This window comes from Natator depressus, chromosome 3 (assembly GCF_965152275.1).
Source record: "Natator depressus isolate rNatDep1 chromosome 3, rNatDep2.hap1, whole genome shotgun sequence".
Taxonomy (NCBI): Eukaryota; Metazoa; Chordata; order Testudines; family Cheloniidae; genus Natator; species Natator depressus.
Window position 1 is genome coordinate 51168591 of NC_134236.1, and position 21343 is coordinate 51189933.

Below are 21343 nucleotides of genomic sequence, written 5' to 3' on the forward strand. Positions count from 1 at the left end.
GAGCATGTGATTTGCTTAGCTCCTTGCATGCTAACAAAGAATTTGTTTAAGCTGCCTGTGTCCAAAAGATCCTTATTTGAAACTTGATGTACTGTAATGATCTATCATCAAAAAGTAAAAAGCATAGACCAAATGTAGCATCCTCACAGGTGTAACCTCATTGTTTCTGGACATAAAATATCCCAGGAGGATTAGTTAGTATCTCATATTATGCCTTTTTAATTTCTGAGCATTAACACATTTTTTCCTGCCTATCATGCTCCTTATATGCTGCCCTTTTTCCAAATCAAGCAGTTATTAGATCAACATATATTTAAAGAAACAGCAACATTATTTACTACATGTGCATTTTACTGAAAAATATCAATGATCAATTCACTTCCACTAGAAAGACTTTAATTTTAGCCTGTAGGTCACAACAGAATAAATGTTTCCATTGTTCTTTTCTGGGTTTTTTTATACAAATATACAAATTTGTTTATTTATTATTTGGGTAGGAGACCTCCCAGAATACTATTAATAGTTACCTTTATAGTATATCTAGTAAAGGGGGAACACTTACCCCCTTTGGAGGCTGGTCTTCTGAAAATCTTCCCATTTTTAAATCTATAGTTTGGGTCATCCAGATGCTGCCCTTTCAAAAAAGAAAATACTTAAACCCCAAAGCTGGCAGATCTCAGCATGCTGTAAGGTCAGCAGACGTTCTACCAGATTATACCCTTTATTTTGGCTAGACTTTGTATGTGAATATGGCTTCAGTTGAGGTTTACACATCTGCACTTGAGAAAGACGTTGCCAGTGTTCAGACAATAGCAAGTCCCATATAGGTGCTAGATTTCAGTTTGTTTACTTTTTTTGTGCTAATTCATAGTGCCTCATTCGGGCTTCAAAACATAGTCCTGTCTCCCTAGTAATTCTATTATATGAAAAACACACTTATTTATGTTCTAACTAGGAGGAATATCTGTATTATCTGAAGCACAGTTTTGTTTGATGCTAAACCTCCCCCCACAACAAAATAAAACAAAAAACCAAAGTCACAAACTGTAACCCAAAAGATAATTTTACCAGGGATTATCTCAGACAATATTTGACAGAAATGTCACATCATAAAGCTGGGCCAACAATGCGTAATGGGAAAGGTGTATATGGAAGCAGAGTGGTGAGAACCTACATATGGTTCCTACATATGGAACCTACAGTAACATATTTTGACCAACAGCATCCTCAACAGAGGCCTCATCCTGCAATATGCTAATTATCTTCGGCAATCACTGACTTCATTCAACACATCATAGGAATGGGTACTAGATAACGATTCCTATGTAGGGAAGTATTTCTTACTCATTTTTTCTGTTGGGATTGGAAGCAGGTGGTCATACAGCAGCTTCCCAGTAAGCTGAAATTACTGCTCTGTGCCATCTCCTAATGAGTTATGTATTATGATACAAACTTAATTACGTGATCATATATTATTTTTTGCACAGTACCTCTGTATTCAAGATAGTTAAGTGCAAAGATGACTGTGAAGAGTTACAAAAGGATTTCAGGTTTCAGAGTAGTGTTAGTCTGTATTCGCAAAAAGAAAAGGAGTACTTGTGGCACCTTAGAGACTAACCAATTTATTTGAGCATAAGCTTTCGTGAGCTACAGCTCACTTCATCGGATGCATGCAGTGGGAAATACAGTGGGGAGATTTATATACACAGAGAAAATGAAACAATGGGTGTTACATACACACGGTAACTAGAGTGATCAGGTAAGGTGAGCTATTACCAGCAGGAGAGCGGGGCAGGGGAAGCGGCGGGGAAAAAAACTTTTGTAGTGATAATCAGGGTGGGTTATTTCCAGCAGTTGACAAGAACGTGTGAGGAACAGTGTATGTGTGTGTGTGGGGGGAGGAAATAAACATGGGGAAATAGCTTTACTTTGTGTAATGACACATCAACTCCCAGTCTTTTTTCAAGACTAAGTTAATTGTATCCAGTTTGCAAATTAATTCCAATTCAGCAGTCTCTCGTTGGAGTCTGTTTTTGAAGTTTTTTTGTTGAAGAATTGCCACATTTAGGTCTGTAATCGAATGACCAAAGAGACTGAAGTGTTCTCCGACTGGTTTTTGAATGTTATAATTCTTGACCTCTGATTTGTGTCCATTTATTCTTTTATGTGGAGACTGTCCAGTTTGGCCAATGTACATGGCAGAGGGGCATTGCTGGCACATGATGACATATATCACATTGGTAGATGTGCAGGTGAACGAGCCTTTGATAGTGTGGCTGATGTGATTAGGCCCTATGATGGTGTCCCCTGAATAGATATGTGGACACAGTTGGCAACGGGCTTTGTTGCAAGGGTAGGTTCCTGGGTTAGTGTTTTTGTTGTGTGGTGTGTGGTTGCTGGTGAGTATTTGCTTCAGGTTAGGGGGCTGTCTGTAAGCAAGGACTGGCCTGTCTCCCAAGATCTGTGAGAGTGATGGGTCGTCCTTCAGGATAGGTTGTAGATCTTTGAGGATGTGTTGGAGAGGTTTTAGTTGGGGGCTGAAGGTGATGGCTAGTGTTGTTCTGTTATTTTCTTTGTTGGGCCTGTCCTGCAGTAGGTAACTTCTGGGTACTCTTCTGGCTCTGTCAATCTGTTTCTTCACTTCAGCAGGTGGGTACTGTAGTTGTAAGAACGCTTGATAGAGATCTTGTAGGTGTTTGTCTCTGTCTGAGGGGTTGAAGCAAATGTGTTTGTATCATAGAGTTTGGCTGTGGACAATGGATCGTGTGGTGTGGTCTGGATGAAAGCTGAAGGCATGTAGGTAAGTATAGCGGGCAGTAGGTTTCTGGTACGGGTGGTGTTTATGTGACCATCGCTTATTAGCACCGTAGTGTCCAGGAAGTGGATCTCTTATGTGGACTGGTCCAGACTGAGGTTGACAGTGGAATGGAAATTGTTGAAATTGTGGTGGAATTCCTCAAGGGCTTCTTTTCCATGGGTCCAGATGATGAAGATGTCATCAATGTAGCGCAAGTAGAGTAGGGGCATTAGGGGATGAGAGCTGAGGAAGCGTTGTTCTAAGTCAGCCATAAAAATGTTGGCATACTGTGGGGCCATGCAGGTACCCATACCAGTGCCACTGATTTGGAGGTATACATTGTCCCCAAATGTGAAATAGTTATGGGTGAGGACAAAGTCACAAAGTTCAGCCACCAGGTTTGCCGTGACATTATCAGGGATACTGTTCCTGATGGCTTGTTGTCCATCTTTGTGTGGAATGTTGGTGTAAAAGGCTTCTACATCCATAGTGGCCAGGATGGTGTTTTCAGGAAGATCACCGATGGATTGTAGTTTCCTCAGGAAGTCGGTGTCTCGAAGATAGCTGGGAGTGCTGGTAGCGTAGGGCCTGAGGAGGGAGTCTACATAGCCAGACAATCCTGCTATCAGGGTGCCAATGCCTGAGATGATGGGGCGTCCAGGATTTCCAGGTTTATGGATCTTGGGTAGCAGATAGAATACCCCTGGTCGGGGTTCTAGGGGTGTGTCTGTGCAGATTTGTTCTTGTGCTTTTTCAGGGAGTTTCTTGAGCAGATGGATTTCAGAAACCTAGGTGACTGGGTAACTAAATGGCAGATAAAATTCAATGTTGATAAATGCAAAGTAATGCACTTTGGAAAAAATAATCACAATCTTGGAGTCATTGTGGAGTTCTCTGAAAACATCTGCTCAATGTACAGCAGCAGTCCAAAAAGGTAGCAGAATTTTAGGAACCACTAGGAAAGGGATAGATAATAAAAACAGAAAATATCATAATGCTGTTAAATAAATCCGATGTATGCCCAGACCTTGAACACTGCATGCAGTTCATCTCCAAAAAGATATATTTGAATTGGAAAGGGTACAGAGACGGGCAACAACAAAAAAATAATTAGGGATATGTAACAGATTCCACATGAGGAGAGATTAAAAAGACTGGTGATTTAGGTTGGACTAGGTTTTAGGAAAAACTTCCTGTAATGGTGGTTAAGCACTGGAATAAATTACCTAGGGAGGTTGTGGAATCTCCATCATTGGAGATTTTTAAGAGCAAGTTAGACAAACACCTGTCAGGGATGGTCTAGATAATACTTAGTCCTGCTAGGAGTGCAGGGGACTGGATTAGATGACCTCTCAAGGTCCCTTCCAGTCCTACGAGTCTATGATTCTATAAACAATTTTCATTTTTTAGTTTGCTCATTTGTGATGTTCAAAATCAATTAATGTAAATTTATCATTTTATTCACCCCAGAATTTCTGCAGTTTCAAAGGAAGAACAATTAATTTTAACATATACAGGATTGATGCTTATTTCTGAGTTAATAATCTTCTGAAATTTTCCAGTGAAAATGGGTGAAGTTGGCCATCAAATAATATGAACAATATTGGAACAAGATTATGGAGCATCTGGTACAGATGCAAGTGTTATATTTACATCTCATTGGAATCCAGTCTATGTATGACAAACATCCGTACAGCAAAGGAACAGTTAAGGTCAAATTTTTTCCTCCATGTCCGTCTGTTTGAGATAGTATAACATCATGAAAAACAGTATATCCACCTACTTTTGATCAGTCACATCCCATGTGGAATTTTTCCAGTGAAACTGAAATTTACACCATTGCAGAGTGTCTGCACAAGACAATATGGATCACATATGCCTCTCTTAAGGCTAATGTTAAGGGCCTATGTGGTAGCCATTTGTACTGCAATCAATTTCAGTCCAAATGTATATATCAGACTTCAGTGAAAATACACCAATTTACACCAGCTAAGAATATGACCCATGAATCTAGAGATGCACAATCAGTGGATCCTAATGTATATGTAGTTGCTGCTGTTATCTGCTTAGAAGCATAACTAATGGTAATTTCTGAAGATGAGCTGCACTGCATAACCAGCCATTAATATCTGCATATGCCCCTGAATATTTTCATGCTGATAAACAGAACTTATACAACTATTCTATCATCTGAGCTTCAATATTCTACCGAGTCAAATGGAGATATATCAGTAAATGATTCACTTTAATCAACTCTTGTCTTGACAAAAGTACAGCATGTACTGAAATTTTATGTATCAATCCTCTTGAAGGAAATACACTATGTATTTTTAAAGCATTGGGAGAGGGGTGTAGTGATACCTTTAAATTCACTGTATTGTAATCTGATCCCAGCCCAGTCTGGTGCAGTAGGTATTAGGATGTAGAATACACTGTAGGAGCAGTGCAAATAAAAGAACATGAACTCTAACTCTAATGGTGTGCCTTAGAGTTTCAGGAAGATAATATTTAGCAGAAATGCAGGTTTGTTTTATACTTTGCATTTTTTATATACCCATGACATCTGAGTAATTTATAGTCTTCGGTAATCATTACTAATGTTCTGCTAGGATGTATTCTTGCTTGGTCTATGTAGAGAAAATATTAATGGGGCAAATATTTTGGATCTCTGCTCTTTTGTGGTCTGTAGGAGTGAGTGTTGGGATGTTACTATGATTTCATGAAAGTGATGGTTCCCTAGGATGCCTGTGATAATATTTATGACTATGATGGTTTTGTTAATCAGTCCAGTCTTTCATAAAAACAGCTCATCCATCTGAAGAGGTTACATGAAGTGGTTTATTATACTGAACAGCAAAAATGTAGATTATTCAGACTTTAAGGGAAACATATACATTTGAATGAAAACATATTTTTTAAAAGACAGGTTTATTTTTTGCTCTGCTTTATAATCAGTCAGTATAGAGATTTACCAATTACCCCAGCATGTGCTGAGCTATATTTTATAATAAATGAACAATCAAGAATTCTACTATAAATTATTTTCTAATCCTTTTATAATGCAAGTATTTGAACATGAGGGTTTTATTAGCATAATTCACCTATAGAGCTGCACAGCAAGTTCCACTGTAAGAGCACATATTTTCTTTGCTGACAATTATACAATTAATGATCTGGATGATGGGATGAATTGCACCCTCAGTAAGTTCGCAGATGACACTAACCTGGGGGGAGAGGTAGATATGCCGGAGGGTAGGGATAGGGTCCAGAGTGACCTAGACAAATTGGAGGATTGGGCCAAAAAAATCTGATGTGGTTCAACAAGGACAAGTGCAGAGTTCTGCACTTAGGAAGGAAGAATCCCATGCACCGCTATGGACTGGGGACCTACTGGCTAAGCAGCAGATCTGCATAAAAGTACCTGGGGATTACAGTGGAGGAGAAGCTGGATTTGAGTCAGCAGCGTGCCCTTGTTGCCTAGAAGGCCAACGGCATATTGGGCTGTATTAGTAGGAGCATTGCCAGCAGATAAAGGGAAGTGATTATTCCCCTCTATTTGTCACTAGAGAGACCATGCCTGGAGTATTGTGTCCAGTTTTGGGTGTCTCCCCCTTCCCCCCCACCCCCCGCTACAGAAGGGATGTGGACAAATTTGAGAGAGTCCAGCGGAGGATAACAGAAATGATTAGGGGGCTGGGCACATGGTTTATGAGGAAAGGCTGAGTGAACTGGGGTTATTTAGTCTGCAGAAGAGAAGAGTGAGGGGGGATTTGATAGCAGCCTTCAACAACCTGAAGGGGGGTTCCAAAGAGGATGGAGCTAGGCTGTTTTCAGTGGTGGCAGATGACAGAACAAGAAGCAATAGTCTCAAGTTGCAGTGTGGGAGATCTGGGTTGGATATTAGGAAACACTATTTCATTAGGAGGGTGGTGAAGCACTGGAATGAGTTACCTAGGGAGGTGGTGAAACCTCCATCCTTAAGAGGTTTTTAAAGTCCGGCTTGACAAAGCCCTGGCTGGGATGATTTAGCTAGTGTTGGTCCTGCTTTGAGCAGGGGATTGGACTAGATGACATCCTGAGGTCTCTTCCAACCCTAATATTCTATGAAGGAGACTTAAATTTAGAAAAAGATCTCCAAATATGCAGGGCAGCAGAAACTGTGAAAGCACAAGCCAAAGAGGTGAATCCAGCAGATGGTGTTATCCATTTACTAAATGCAAAGAATATAGCCAGAATAAGTCAAACTGAAGAGTGGAACCACTCACTTTGAAAACCTCTATTTGAGGAAAGACTGGGTACAGACAGTCATATGGAAGGTGTGGATTACAGCCTGGCCTCAAACAGTGTGATGACTTTGCGAAACTCTGTTATCAATGTGGGAAAAATAAACATTTTGTAAAATGCTTCAGTTCCCAAGTGCAGAGAAGTCAAGTGTATTCACTTAAAGACAATGTGGTTGAGGAGTTTTCATAGACGTACTGGAATCCAGCAAGCCTGGTGACAAGGACTGTATCCTGCCTATGACAATGAATGGAACAATTATTTCACTGAAACTGGACACAGGATCTCAGGTTAATATTCTGTCTGAACAAGATTATGAGAGATTGAAAATATGACCAAAAATGGGACCATCCAAAATGAAAGTAACTGGTTATTCTGGGATAAATATACCAGTGAAGGGGAGGTGCATTGCTAGCATCAACCATAAAAACACCATGTACAGGCTCCTGTTCACTGTAGTGCCAAAGGAGGTGACACCAATTTTGGGCCTGGCTGCATTTGAGAAACTCAATCTGATAAAATGTGCTCTCTCACTACAAGATCATACTGAACCTGACTATGAGGCACTTTTTCTGGAACACCATGACCTATTTCAAGTGTTGGGTTGCTTGCAAGGTGAATATACAATCTGGATAAACAAGCAGGTCCCTCCAGTTATCCATCCATGTAGAAAGGTGCCATTTGCACTCAGTGATAAACTCAAGAGTGAGCTTGCAAGGATGGAAGCAATGCAAATACAAAAAAATCAGGAGCCAACAGAATGGGTGAGCTCCCCCATCATTGTGGAGAAAAGTAATGGCCAGATATGCATATATTTAGATCCCAGATACCTCAACAAGGCTGTAAAAAAAAGGACATTTCAAACTATCAACCAGAGAAGGGATTATGGCTCAGTTTGCAACTGCTTAAGATTTCAGTAAATTGGATGCATCCTTGAGGTTTTGACAACTAAAATTAAATGAAGATAGCTGTGCACATTTAATACCCTATCTGGAAGATACACTTTCTTACGTTTACCCTTTATCATAGGCTCATCACAAGAAGTGTATCATAAAACTATACCTATTATCTATGAACATATTAATGGTTTTGACACTCAGTGGATCACCCCATTATCTGGGGCTCAGTGAAAGAGGAGAATGACTGTAGACTTCAGGGAGTCCTGGGTGCAACTAGAGCAGCAAACTTCAAAGTAAATAGGGAGAACTGTGTTTTGGGGGTTATAAAACTGACTTTTGTTGGGGACATTATTTCCAGTGAAAGTGTAAAACCTGATAAGAGGAAGATCTGAAATGATGCCACATCACTATCAAAGAAGGATGTTCAATAGTTCCTGGGAATGGATAATTATGTTGGAAAATTCATACTATTCTATCTACCAAAACAGCATTTTTCAGAACTCCTAGAGAATAAAAATGAATGGTATTGGGGTACAGAACAGGAGGAATCCTGAGAAGGTTTAAAACAACAACTGATGCAAGAACTAGTGTTAAAGTTCTATGTACCAAAAAGGCCTGTTAAAGTTTCAGCAGATCATAGAATCATAGAATCATAGAATATCAGGGTTGGAAGGGACCCCAGAAGGTCATCTAGTCCAACCCCCTGCTCGAAGCAGGACCAATTCCCAGTTAAATCATCCCAGCCAGGGCTTTGTCAAGCCTGACCTTAAAAACCTCTAAGGAAGGAGATTCTACCACCTCCCTAGGTAACGCATTCCAGTGTTTCACCACCCTCTTAGTGAAAAAGTTTTTCCTAATATCCAATCTAAACCTCCCCCATTGCAACTTGAGACCATTACTCCTCGTTCTGTCATCTGCTACCATTGAGAACAGTCTAGAGCCATCCTCTTTGGAACCCCCTTTCAGGTAGTTGAAAGCAGCTATCAAATCCCCCCTCATTCTTCTCTTCTGCAGACTAAACAATCCCAGCTCCCTCAGCCTCTCTTCATAAGTCATGTGCTCTAGACCCCTAATCATTTTTGTTGCCCTTCGCTGGACTCTCTCCAATTTATCCACATCCTTCTTGTAGTGTGGGGCCCAAAACTGGACACAGTACTCCAGATGAGGCCTCACCAGTGTCGAATAGAGGGGAACGATCACGTCCCTCGATCTGCTTGCTATGCCCCTACTTATACATCCCAAAATGCCATTGGCCTTCTTGGCAACAAGGGCACACTGTTGACTCATATCCAGCTTCTCGTCCACTGTCACCCCTAGGTCCTTTTCCGCAGAACTGCTGCCTAGCCATTCGGTCCCTAGTCTGTAGCGGTGCATTGGATTCTTCCATCCTAAGTGCAGGACCCTGCACTTATCCTTATTGAACCTCATCAGATTTCTTTTGGCCCAATCCTCCAATTTGTCTAGGTCCTTCTGTATCCTATCCCTCCCCTCCAGCGTATCTACCACTCCTCCCAGTTTAGTATCATCTGCAAATTTGCTGAGAGTGCAATCCACACCATCCTCCAGATCATTTATGAAGATATTGAACAAAACCGGCCCCAGGACCGACCCCTGGGGCACTCCACTTGACACCGGCTGCCAACTAGACATGGAGCCATTGACCACTACCCGTTGAGCCCGACAATCTAGCCAGCTTTCTACCCACCTTATAGTGCATTCATCCAGCCCATACTTCCTTAACTTGCTGACAAGAATACTGTGGGAGACCGTGTCAAAAGCTTTGCTAAAGTCAAGAAACAATACATCCACTGCTTTCCCTTCATCCACAGAACCAGTAATCTCATCATAAAAGGCGATTAGATTAGTCAGGCATGACCTTCCCTTGGTGAATCCATGCTGACTGTTCCTGATCACTTTCCTCTCATGTAAGTGCTTCAGGATTGATTCTTTGAGGACCTGTTCCATGATTTTTCCAGGGACTGAGGTGAGGCTGACTGGCCTGTAGTTCCCAGGATCCTCCTTCTTCCCTTTTTTAAAGATTGGCACTACATTAGCCTTGTTTCACAATCTGGGCTATGTTTCACAGTCTGGGCTAGGTGCAGTGATTTTACAGAGGATTGTTGGCAACCACTGGCATATGAATCCAAATCAATGACTGAGGCAGAAACCAGATACGCACAGCCTCAGAAGATGCTTTTAGGAATATTACTTGCTTGTGAGAGATTCAATCAGTATATTTATGGACAGATAGTGGAAGTTGAAATGGACCACAAGCCCCTGATAGCGTTATTTAGCAAACCGCTAAATGACTGTACCTTAAGGATTCAAAAAATGATGATAAAGCTGCAAAAGTATGATTGTTTGTGACCTGCATACCCGGTAAATTCATGTTCACTGCTGATGCGCTTTCCAGAGCAGTGGCTTCCATGAAACCAGAGAAGACTCCAGAGACAGGGATGCAAGCCTATGTAGATCTGATTGCAAAGTCAATTCTCATAGCTAACAGGAAACTGCAACAAATAAGAGAGGAAATGGAGAAAGATGAATCATTGGAAATCCTTAAAGAAGTGGTAATTAAAGGGTGGCCTGAAGAAATAAGCAGTTGCTATCCAAGTATAAGTGTAAGCAGTGTCAGGATGAGCTCCACCCTGACATCTGGTGGTGAGGTGTGGCAAGTTGTGGAAAAAAAAACTTCAGGGGCTGATCTCATTTGCATAGGCACACCCACGCCGCCTAGACTGAGGCCATAGCTGCCCAAATGGTCACTTCGGCTGCTGTGGGATCCCCAGTGTCTCTGTTATTGGGGCAGGAAGAATAAATTGTTATTACCCTGATTATGGGAACTGTGCTTGGAACTGTACTTGGCCTTTTGCTATGATGGAGGGACTCACCATCAACTAAGTAGCACTCACTAGGCAAGGGTCATGGGTTCCAAAACTGTGTGAATTGAGAGAGACTTGAGACAGGTATTAGTGCCTGGTGGTATGGGCCCCTTTGTGAGGGCCTGAAGCACCAATTGCACCTCTGTCTCTCTCCACTGTGGAATGTCAGAGCTAATTTTGGGTCTATTAAGAGTCTTGCTACAGGTACTATGCTGCATTCACTTTGGCCTTAAGGTGCACCAGCACTAAGGCCCCCACTACTATGAGCTGAAATCACTAAGAGCTGAAATCACTGAGCACTGTGTCAAGTAGTGGGGAGCCGGAAGATCTAGAGTGCAGCGGTGTGTTTGTGAGACGGCGAGCTGAGCAGAACTGTTTGTGAGACGGCGAGCTGTGCGGAGTGGAGCCAGTCGTGGTGGAGCGGAGCTGTCTGTGAGACAGCGGTGTGTTCGTGAGATGGCGAGCTGTGCAGAGCGGAGCCATTCATGAGACAGCCAGCTGAGCAGAGCTGTTCTTGAGACAGCGAGCGGTGCAGAGCAGAGCCGGTCGTGGTGGAGTGGAGCTGTTCGTGAGACAGCGGTGTGTTCGTGAGACGGCGAGCTGAGCAGAGCTGTTTGTGAGACGGCGAGCGGTGCAGAGCGGAGCCAGTCGTGGTGGAGCAGAGCCGTTTGTGAGACAGCGTAGCAGAGCAGAGCCCTGTGGGGCAGTCAGCTTCAGGACACGTAAGGTGCCCCTTGCCCCTTTTCCCCACACACAGGCACATTTTAGCCAGACTGGGGAGTAACACTATGCAGATGAACTTTTGAACTCTGGGGCTGGACTTTTTGGACTTTGGGTGATTCGTGGATTGCTGGACTCAAGAGACGTTTGGGTGCTGGGACTCAAGAACCCGAGGGAAAGGGGCATGCCCCAATTTGCTTGGGGTGGTTTTTTTGCTCATGGGTTGTGTTATGAATCCTGTTGGTGGTGTTTCCCCAACATAATGCCACATTGTTTCTCTCTGTTATTAAAAGGCTTTTTGCTACACTCAGACTATGTGCTTGCGAGAGGGGAAGTATTGCCTCTTGGAGGTGCCCAGCGGGGGTGGTATATATTTGTCCCAGGTCACTGGGTGGGGGCTCGAGCCGGTTTGCATTGTGTTATTGGAATGGATCCCCTAGATATTGAACCCGGCCCTTGTTGCTGCCAACTCTGATGGGCAGAAGGGTTACATTTTTGGGGGCTCGTCCGGGATGCCTGGGTCAGTACCCCTCGCAAGCACCTGTTGAGTGATCCACTACATTGGAAAACAATTTATATTTTTTTTGTTTGTGCTTATATTTTGAGGAAATTACTGTTGTATAATGGCTAATTTGTCAGGTTTGTTGGGCCCTGGCTCAGCTGCTTCTAGCTCAGAGGCTGCAGCCTCGGCTGATGATTGGACAAAAGCTCTGGGGCAAACATTGGAAAAGGTTGTGCTGTCCCATGCTGCGTCAAACTCTTGTCGTAAGTTAAGATTATTTGCTGGGGAGGAGGAGTTTGAACCCTGGTTAGAGCATACCACTGAAATGCTGCAAGAGTGGGCCGTACCAGATGCAGAAAAGCGAAGATGCCTCATAGAGAGCCTTGGCGGCCCAGCATTAGATGTGATTCGCACCCTGAAGCTCACTGACCCTGGGGTCAGTGTGAAGGACTGCCTAGAGGCCCTTGAACACAACTTTGGGAGCGTAGAGGACCCTGAAGACAGCTACTGTAAGTTCCTTAATTCCCGACAACAAAAGGGCGAGAAGGCTTCAGCCTACATACAGAGACTGGAGAGACTGCTTCAGAGAGCTGTCATGAGGGGAGCAGTGACTGCTGAGCAGATGGATCAGACCAGACTGGCTCAAATTGTAAGAGGAACTCAGTATCAGAACCCGATTCTACTTCATCTCCAGCTAAGAGAACGACGGGAACATCCCCCAAGTTACTCCCAGCTGATAAAAGAGGTCAGAGAGGAGGAGGAAAGGCAGGCTGCAAGTGAGTTTTGGGAAGCCCAAACATCGGATCCAGCCAGCACAACACCACTGCAAGCGGCCAGTGTACTGATGGTGAGCACCAGAGAGGAACTTGCCCAACAAATGCAGGTCCTGACGGAACGGATAGCTGAGCTGCAAAGTAGCATTGACCAAGTTAAGACTTCCAGGAATAAGAAGCCTCAAACGGTGGCAATTGAGAAGCCCGCACTTAGAGCCACCATCCAACCCAGGCGAAGGGGGAAATGTCAATTCTTCTGCTACCAATGTGGTCAGGATGGACACAGTGCTGCCAAGTGCCGTAATGAAGAAAACCCCTCCTTAGTGTATGGAAAGCTGAGGATCAGTTGGGAGAGATCCGGTAGCTGCCAGAGGGTCTGGGGACGGGGACCCCCCAGGTCTACAGGATTTGAAGATTCCCCCAGAAAAGACTGTCCAGCTGGGATCCCCGCAGGACTGATAGGGCCTCGAGCAGAGGTCACGGTGAGGATTGAAGGGGTGGAGTGTAAAGCAGTGCTTGACACTGGATCTCAAGTGACTATTATATTTCAGTCATTCTACCAGCAGATGCTTAGGCACCTGCCTATACAGCCACTGACTGGCCTTGGCCTGTGTGGCCTCAGCATGGATGAATACCCCTACCAAGGGTATGTCATAGTGCACCTGGAATTCCCAGAGGAGGTTGCTGGGGTAAGAGAAGAGGTAGACACAGCTGCCCTAATATGCCCTGACCCTAAAGGGACCTCTGATATGTCTGTGCTGATAGGGACCAACTCCAGTCTCTTCAAGGTACTCGCGGATTACTGCAGAAGGCGGGCTGGGGACCAGTACCTGAATACCCTGATGATCCATACGCTTTGTGCTGAAGCCTATAGGAAAATTGAGAGCGCTAAAAGGGAGACATCTGAGCTACCGCTTGGGGCACTGAAGTACGCGGGCATGACCCCCTTAGTAGTGCCTGCAAGGACGGAGCAAGAAGTGCTTGTCATGAGTACCTGTCTGAAAGGCAGTAAACGGACGTTAGCAATGATAGAGCAGCCGATGGGAGGAGAGCTCCCTGAAGGAGTGCTGGTCCCCAGTGGAGTCATAACTCTACCCGTTGAAGCCCAGGAAAGGGTGACTATACTGATTGCTAATGAAACGAGTCGTGATGTTGTTGTGAAGCAAGGACAAAAGATAGCAGACCTCTTTGAGCCTGAGTCGATTGTAAAACCCCAGTGTGAAACTCAAGTTCCCACAATAGACCCAGCAAAGTTTGACTTTGGAGATTCACCAGTGTCCGAGGACTGGAAAGATCGCCTGAGGAAGAAACTTTGTGAAAGATCCAAGGTGTTCTCACTGCATGAGTGGGATGTGGGATGTGCAAAAGGAGTAGAGCACAATATCAGACTCCATGACTCTCGACCTTTCAGGGAGAGATCTAGGAAGATTGCTCTCTCTGAGATGGAAGATGTGCGACATCATCTTCAGGAGCTGGCTGCGAATGGCATCATTACAGAGTCCCGCAGCCCATACGCCTCACCCATTGTGGTAGTCCGTAAAAAGAATGGGAAAATTCGGATGTGTATTGACTACCGCACCCTAAACAGCCGTACTGTGGTCGACCAGTACACTATGCCTCGAGTGCAAGATGCCTTAGACTGTTTGTTGGGAAGCCAGTGGTTCTCTGTGTTGGATCTTCGAAGTGGATACTACCAGATCCCTCTGGGAGAAGAAGATAAGGAGAAGACAGCCTTCATCTGCCCATTAGGGTTTTATCAGTTCGAACGCATGCCCCAAGGGATTTCTGGAGCACCTGCCACCTTTCAACATCTCATGGAGAAAGTTGTGGGAGACATGAATTTACTGCAAGTGTTAGTTTATTTGGATGACCTGATTGTGTTTGGAAGAACCTTAGAGGAGCATGAAGAAAGACTTCTTAAAGTGCTTGATAGGTTGGAGGATTATGGTCTGAAGCTTTCAATTGACAAATGCCAGTTCTGCAGAACCTCAGTGAAGTATGTGGGTCACATCGTGTCCCAAGAGGGTGTGAGTACTGATCCTGATAAAATAGAAGCACTCACTACATGGCCACGTCCAAGTAACTACAGAGAACTCAAGACCTTTCTCGGATTTAGTGGCTACTACCGCAGATTTGTGAAAAACTATGCTACGATTGTAAAGCCTCTGAACGATCTCACCAGGGGACATCAGTCCAGCAAGAACAAATCTAAGTCCAAGAATAAGGGGAGGTCTCCAAAGCCCCCTGTGCAGAGACACTATGGCCCATTTGAACCATTTGGGCCACGGTGGGATGAGAGATGTGAAAGGGCTTTTCGAGAAATCATTACTTGCCTAACTCATGCTCCAGTCCTAGTTTTTGCTGACCCAAGCAAACCCTTTATCCTGCATACTGATGCCAGTTTGGAGGGTCTGGGAGCAGTCCTGTACCAGGAAGTGGAAGGCAAACGTAAACCTGTAGCCTTTGCCAGCCGAGGATTGTCTGATAGTGAAACTCGCTATCCCACCCACAAGCTGGAATTTTTGGCCCTGAAATGGGCCATCACTGAGAAATTTCGAGACTACTTGTATGGTGCTCAGTTCCAGGTGTGGACAGACAACAATCCACTGACTTATGTGTTAACAAGTGCTAAGCTGGATGCTACAGGGCAGAGATGGGTGGCCGCCTTGGCTAGCTATGAGTTCAGCATTCAGTACCGATCAGGGAGAAGCAATGTAGATGCAGATGCATTGTCCAGGCGTCCACAGGCTCCAGAAGTTGCTGTGATACCCACAGATGGAGTGAGAGCTATTTGCAGTGTGAGTCGCCGAGAGCCAGAGGCCCGTGAGAGCCTTCAGGTATGTGTTGCAGAAGCTTTGGGCCTGCCCCCTGAATGCATGCCTTCTGCTTCAGTGAACTATATTGCATTGGACCAGTCTCCTTTGCCCATGCTCAATGCAGCTGACTGGCAAGAAGCCCAGCGGCAAGATATTGACATTCGTGATACACTACTTGCCAAAAGGGAGGGGCGAAGCCCAGCTGCGGTTGTCCCACCTAACCCGGAGGGTAAACTACTATTGAGAGAATGGACCAAACTAAAACTGATTCAGGGAGTGCTACACCGAATGACCACTGACCCTTTACAAAAACAACGAGCACAACTAGTGCTGCCAAAAAAGTACAGAGCCCTGGCCATGAGGGCTCTGCATGATGACTTTGGGCATTTAGGGATGGAGAGGACCCTGGAACTTATTCGTAGTAGGTTCTATTGGCCCCGAATGGCTGAAGATGTTCGCAGGAAATGTGAGACTTGTGCTCGATGTGTTCAAAGGAAAACTCTGCCCACGAGGGCTGCATATCTCAAGAACATCACCAGCAACAAACCTTTGGAATTGGTATGCATTGATTTCTTGTCTGTAGAGGTAGACAAGAGGAAGGTTGGGAACATTCTAGTAGTGACTGACCATTTTACACGGTATGCACAGGCATATCCCACACGTGATCAGAGGGCCACCACCGTCGCTCGAGTATTGTGGGACAAATATTTCTCAGTCTATGGATTCCCGGCTCGGATACACTCTGATCAGGGGCGGGATTTTGAGAGTCACCTTCTGAAGGAGGTGCTGAAGATAGCAGGAATCAAAAAGTCTAGGACAACGCCTTATCACCCCCAAGGTGATCCTCAGCCAGAGAGGTTCAACCGAACCCTATTAGATATGTTGGGAACTTTGCGACCAGAGCAGAAGGCAACCTGGAGCCAGCATGTCGCATTTCTGGTGCATGCCTACAATGCCACCAAGAACGATGCTACGGGAGTCACCCCATATCTCTTGATGTTTGGGCGAGAACCAAGATTACCCATAGACTTGTGCTTTGGTGTATCAGAGGATGGAGATAGCTATGAAACTCACCAGCAATATGTATCCCGACTAAGGGAAAAGCTGCGGGATGCTTATCGCTTAGCTACCGCTGCGGCTCGGAAGAACGCAGACCGCAACAAACATCGATATGATGCTAGAGTGCGTTCGCAGGAGCTCCAGCCGGGGGACAGAGTCCTGCTGCGAAATTTGGGTATTGCTGGCAAACACAAGATAGCTGACAGATGGAAGGCAATACCTTACCTGGTGATGGAAAAGCTGGGAGATCTGCCGGTCTACAAGATCAAACCTGAAGACGGCCCAGGGCAAATAAAGACGGTGCATAGAAACCTTTTGCTCCCTGTGGGGGAATTGGTAAGCATCCCTTATGAGACGGGCCACAACAGGGCAGCCGGGCAGAACAGAGGTGCTAGACCAAAGCCGCCATCCAACACAGACAGCGGGCCCCCTGCAGCTAACTTACCCCTATTCTGCACATCTGAGAGTGAGTCTGAGGAGGAAGACACAACCCTGGTGTATCCTGGGATGGAGACAAGATTTCAGACTCGATCAGCTGAACTAAACGAGAGTTTTCCCTCTTCCGCCCTAAACCCCATGGCGGAATTATTTAGGCCCCTTTCTGACACCCCGGTGCCGCTGATGAGACCCCCCTGTGATGAGACACACAGGTTATTGGACAATGGAGACACACAGGTAGAGGATGCCCTGGGCACCTTGGACCCTCCAGCGTTAGAACTAGGAGTGCAGGGGCCTACGCCAGTAGCCGAGGGACCCTCCAGGGAAGCCTCTCCATCCGTCACTCAAGAGGATGTTCCCCCTACCTCGGCAACAGAGAGTCTCAATAGACGAGACAGGGTGATAAGACCAGTGAAACGGTTAACTTATGATGCACCTGGGGTGACTAGTGAGGAGCCAATACATTTAGCACACAGGCTTGTGGAAGCTAAAGTGGGCTTCCTGAGGCCCTTTGGAGGAAACCAATGAGTTGGTATAAAGGGCGTGTGATTTGTCGGGACGACAAATTCTCGGCTGGGGGGAGGATGTAAGCAGTGTCAGGATGAGCTCCACCCTGACATCTGGTGGTGAGGTGTGGCAAGTTGTGGAAAAAAAAACTTCAGGGGCTGATCTCATTTGCATAGGCACACCCACGCCGCCTAGACTGAGGCCATAGCTGCCCAAATGGTCACTTCGGCTGCTGTGGGATCCCCAGTGTCTCTGTTATTGGGGCAGGAAGAATAAATTGTTATTACCCTGATTATGGGAACTGTGCTTGGAACTGTACTTGGCCTTTTGCTATGATGGAGGGACTCACCATCAACTAAGTAGCACTCACTAGGCAAGGGTCATGGGTTCCAAAACTGTGTGAATTGAGAGAGACTTGAGACAGGTATTAGTGCCTGGTGGTATGGGCCCCTTTGTGAGGGCCTGAAGCACCAATTGCACCTCTGTCTCTCTCCACTGTGGAATGTCAGAGCTAATTTTGGGTCTATTAAGAGTCTTGCTACAGGTACTATGCTGCATTCACTTTGGCCTTAAGGTGCACCAGCACTAAGGCCCCCACTACTATGAGCTGAAATCACTAAGAGCTGAAATCACTGAGCACTGTGTCAAGTAGTGGGGAGCCGGAAGATCTAGAGTGCAGCGATGTGTTTGTGAGACGGCGAGCTGAGCAGAACTGTTTGTGAGACGGCGAGCTGTGCGGAGTGGAGCCAGTCGTGGTGGAGCGGAGCTGTCTGTGAGACAGCGGTGTGTTCGTGAGATGGCGAGCTGTGCAGAGCGGAGCCATTCATGAGACAGCCAGCTGAGCAGAGCTGTTCTTGAGACAGCGAGCGGTGCAGAGCAGAGCCGGTCGTGGTGGAGTGGAGCTGTTCGTGAGACAGCGGTGTGTTCGTGAGACGGCGAGCTGAGCAGAGCTGTTTGTGAGACGGCGAGCGGTGCAGAGCGGAGCCAGTCGTGGTGGAGCAGAGCCGTTTGTGAGACAGCGTAGCAGAGCAGAGCCCTGTGGGGCAGTCAGCTTCAGGACACGTAAGGTGCCCCTTGCCCCTTTTCCCCACACACAGGCACATTTTAGCCAGACTGGGGAGTAACACTATGCAGATGAACTTTTGAACTCTGGGGCTGGACTTTTTGGACTTTGGGTGATTCGTGGATTGCTGGACTCAAGAGACGTTTGGGTGCTGGGACTCAAGAACCCGAGGGAAAGGGGCATGCCCCAATTTGCTTGGGGTGGTTTTTTTGCTCATGGGTTGTGTTATGAATCCTGTTGGTGGTGTTTCCCCAACATAATGCCACATTGTTTCTCTCTGTTATTAAAAGGCTTTTTGCTACACTCAGACTATGTGCTTGCGAGAGGGGAAGTATTGCCTCTTGGAGGTGCCCAGCGGGGGTGGTATATATTTGTCCCAGGTCACTGGGTGGGGGCTCGAGCCGGTTTGCATTGTGTTATTGGAATGGATCCCCTAGATATTGAACCCGGCCCTTGTTGCTGCCAACTCTGATGGGCAGAAGGGTTACATAAGAGCTATTGGAACTGCAGACATGAACTTACTGTGATAGATGAGGTGATTTTCAAGTAAGGTTGTAATTCCAATGAGCCTCCAAAAAGAAATGCTACATAAGATCCATGAGGGTCATTTAGGAATTGAGAAGTGCAGACAATGAGCACGAGAGGTGCTTATTGGCTGTGGATAAAAACTGGTTTTTATGCTTGAAATACAAGCCATGCCAATAGGCAGACCTCATCCAGTTCCACAAAGGCCTTATGAGAAGATAGGCACTGACATTTACCTGGCAATCAAAGGATTATTTAATAGTCACAGACTGCTATTCTCTGTATCCAGAAATTTGCACACTGACAGTACTAATAGGAAGTCAGTGATAGCTGGCATGAAGGAAATATTCTCCAATCATGGAATTCCAGATGAAGTCTTTAGCGATAATGGACTGCGATTTTTCAGTGCAGATTTTTGGCAATTTGCCATAGATTGGGATTTTCATCACAAAACATCAAGTCCAATCAAATGGATTTGTGGAAAGGTCTATATGGGCAGTAAAGAACCTTATGAAAAAGACTTTTGTCAGTGGGGGTGATTTGTATAAACCTTTATCGGTTTACCAAAGTATACCTCTGAAGAATGGCTTTTCTGCAGCTCAGCTGGTAATGGGAAGAAGGACCCAACCTAATTTACTAATTACTGATAACCTGCTGAAATCTCCTAACAATGAAACCATATGGAAGATGAAAGAAAATCAGAAGTGGAAGCAGAAATATTATTTTGACAAAAGTCCCCATGATCTTCCATCTCTTAACCCAGGTGATAGACCAGGGGTCGGCAACCTTTCAGAAGTGGTGTGCCGAGTCTTCATTTATTCACTCTTATTTAAGGTTTTGTGTGCCAGTAATACATTTTAACCTTTTTAGACGGTCTCTCTCTATAAAGTCTATATTATGTAACTAAACTATTGTTGTATGTAAAGTAAACAAGGTTTTTAAAATGTTTAAGAAGCTTCATTTAAAATTAAATTAAAATGCAGATCTTATCAGTTTAGTGCAGTGGTTCTTAAACTGGGGTGCATGCACCCCATGGGGGTGAGAGATGCCCTTTCTGGTGGTGCGAGACATGCGAGATTATTTTAGAAAGTAAATCATCGAAAACACAAATTAAGCACAGGCACATAAGTACAACTACTTTGTTTAATCAAACCTATGTATTTATTAGCATTATACATTTTTTAATGATTACTGTAATATACAACATTTTTAAGTTTTTAAGTTTTCAAGTTTTTAAGCTAATTGTAGTATAATTTTTGATAAGGAGTGAAAGAACATATTTTGAGAACTCCAGACCATCAGCAGGCTGAGCGGGGCTGGATGTAGTGTATTAACTTGCTCCCCATAGGGAGCTACTTACCATGTACTATTTACATCTGCCAGTCCTGATGCTCTGAGCGGCATGGTAAGGGGACGGGGAACAGGGGTGTTTGGATAGGCATGGGAGTCCTGGGGGGGACCTGTCAGGGGTCGGGGGTATGGATAGGGGTTGGGGCAGTTAGGGGACAGGGAGCAGGGAGGCTTGGATGGGGCGATGGGATCCCGGGAGGCAGGGCCGGCTCCAGGCACCAGCTTTCCAAGCAGGTGCTTGGGGCGGCAATGAGAATGGGGAGGCAATCCATGTTCTGTGGTGGCAATTTGGCGGCAGCTCCGCTGCTCTTCCCGCCATGGCGGCTTTTGTGCAGCAGCTCCGCCGCTCTTCTGGGGGTGGTGGCAATTCAGCGGTAGCTCTGCCGCAGCGGCAGCAATTCGGCAGCGACTGCTTGGGGTGGCAAAATTGGTAGAGCCACCCCTGCCGGGAGGGGGCAGTCAGGAGACAAGGAGCGGGGGGGGAGAGGTTGGATGGGTGGAGGGCTCTGAGGGGGGCAATCAGGGGGCAGGGGGTCCTGGGAGGGGGTGGTCAGGGGACAAGGAGTGGGGGGTTGGATGGGTCAGGGGTTATGAGGGGGGCAGTCAGGGGGCGGGAAGTGGGCCGGCTCTTTGGGGAGCCACAGCCTTCCCTACACCAGTGTAGTGTATTAAATTTCTCCCTGTAGGAATGTGCTACTTGTGGTGTACTACTTACAGCTGCCGATCCTGGT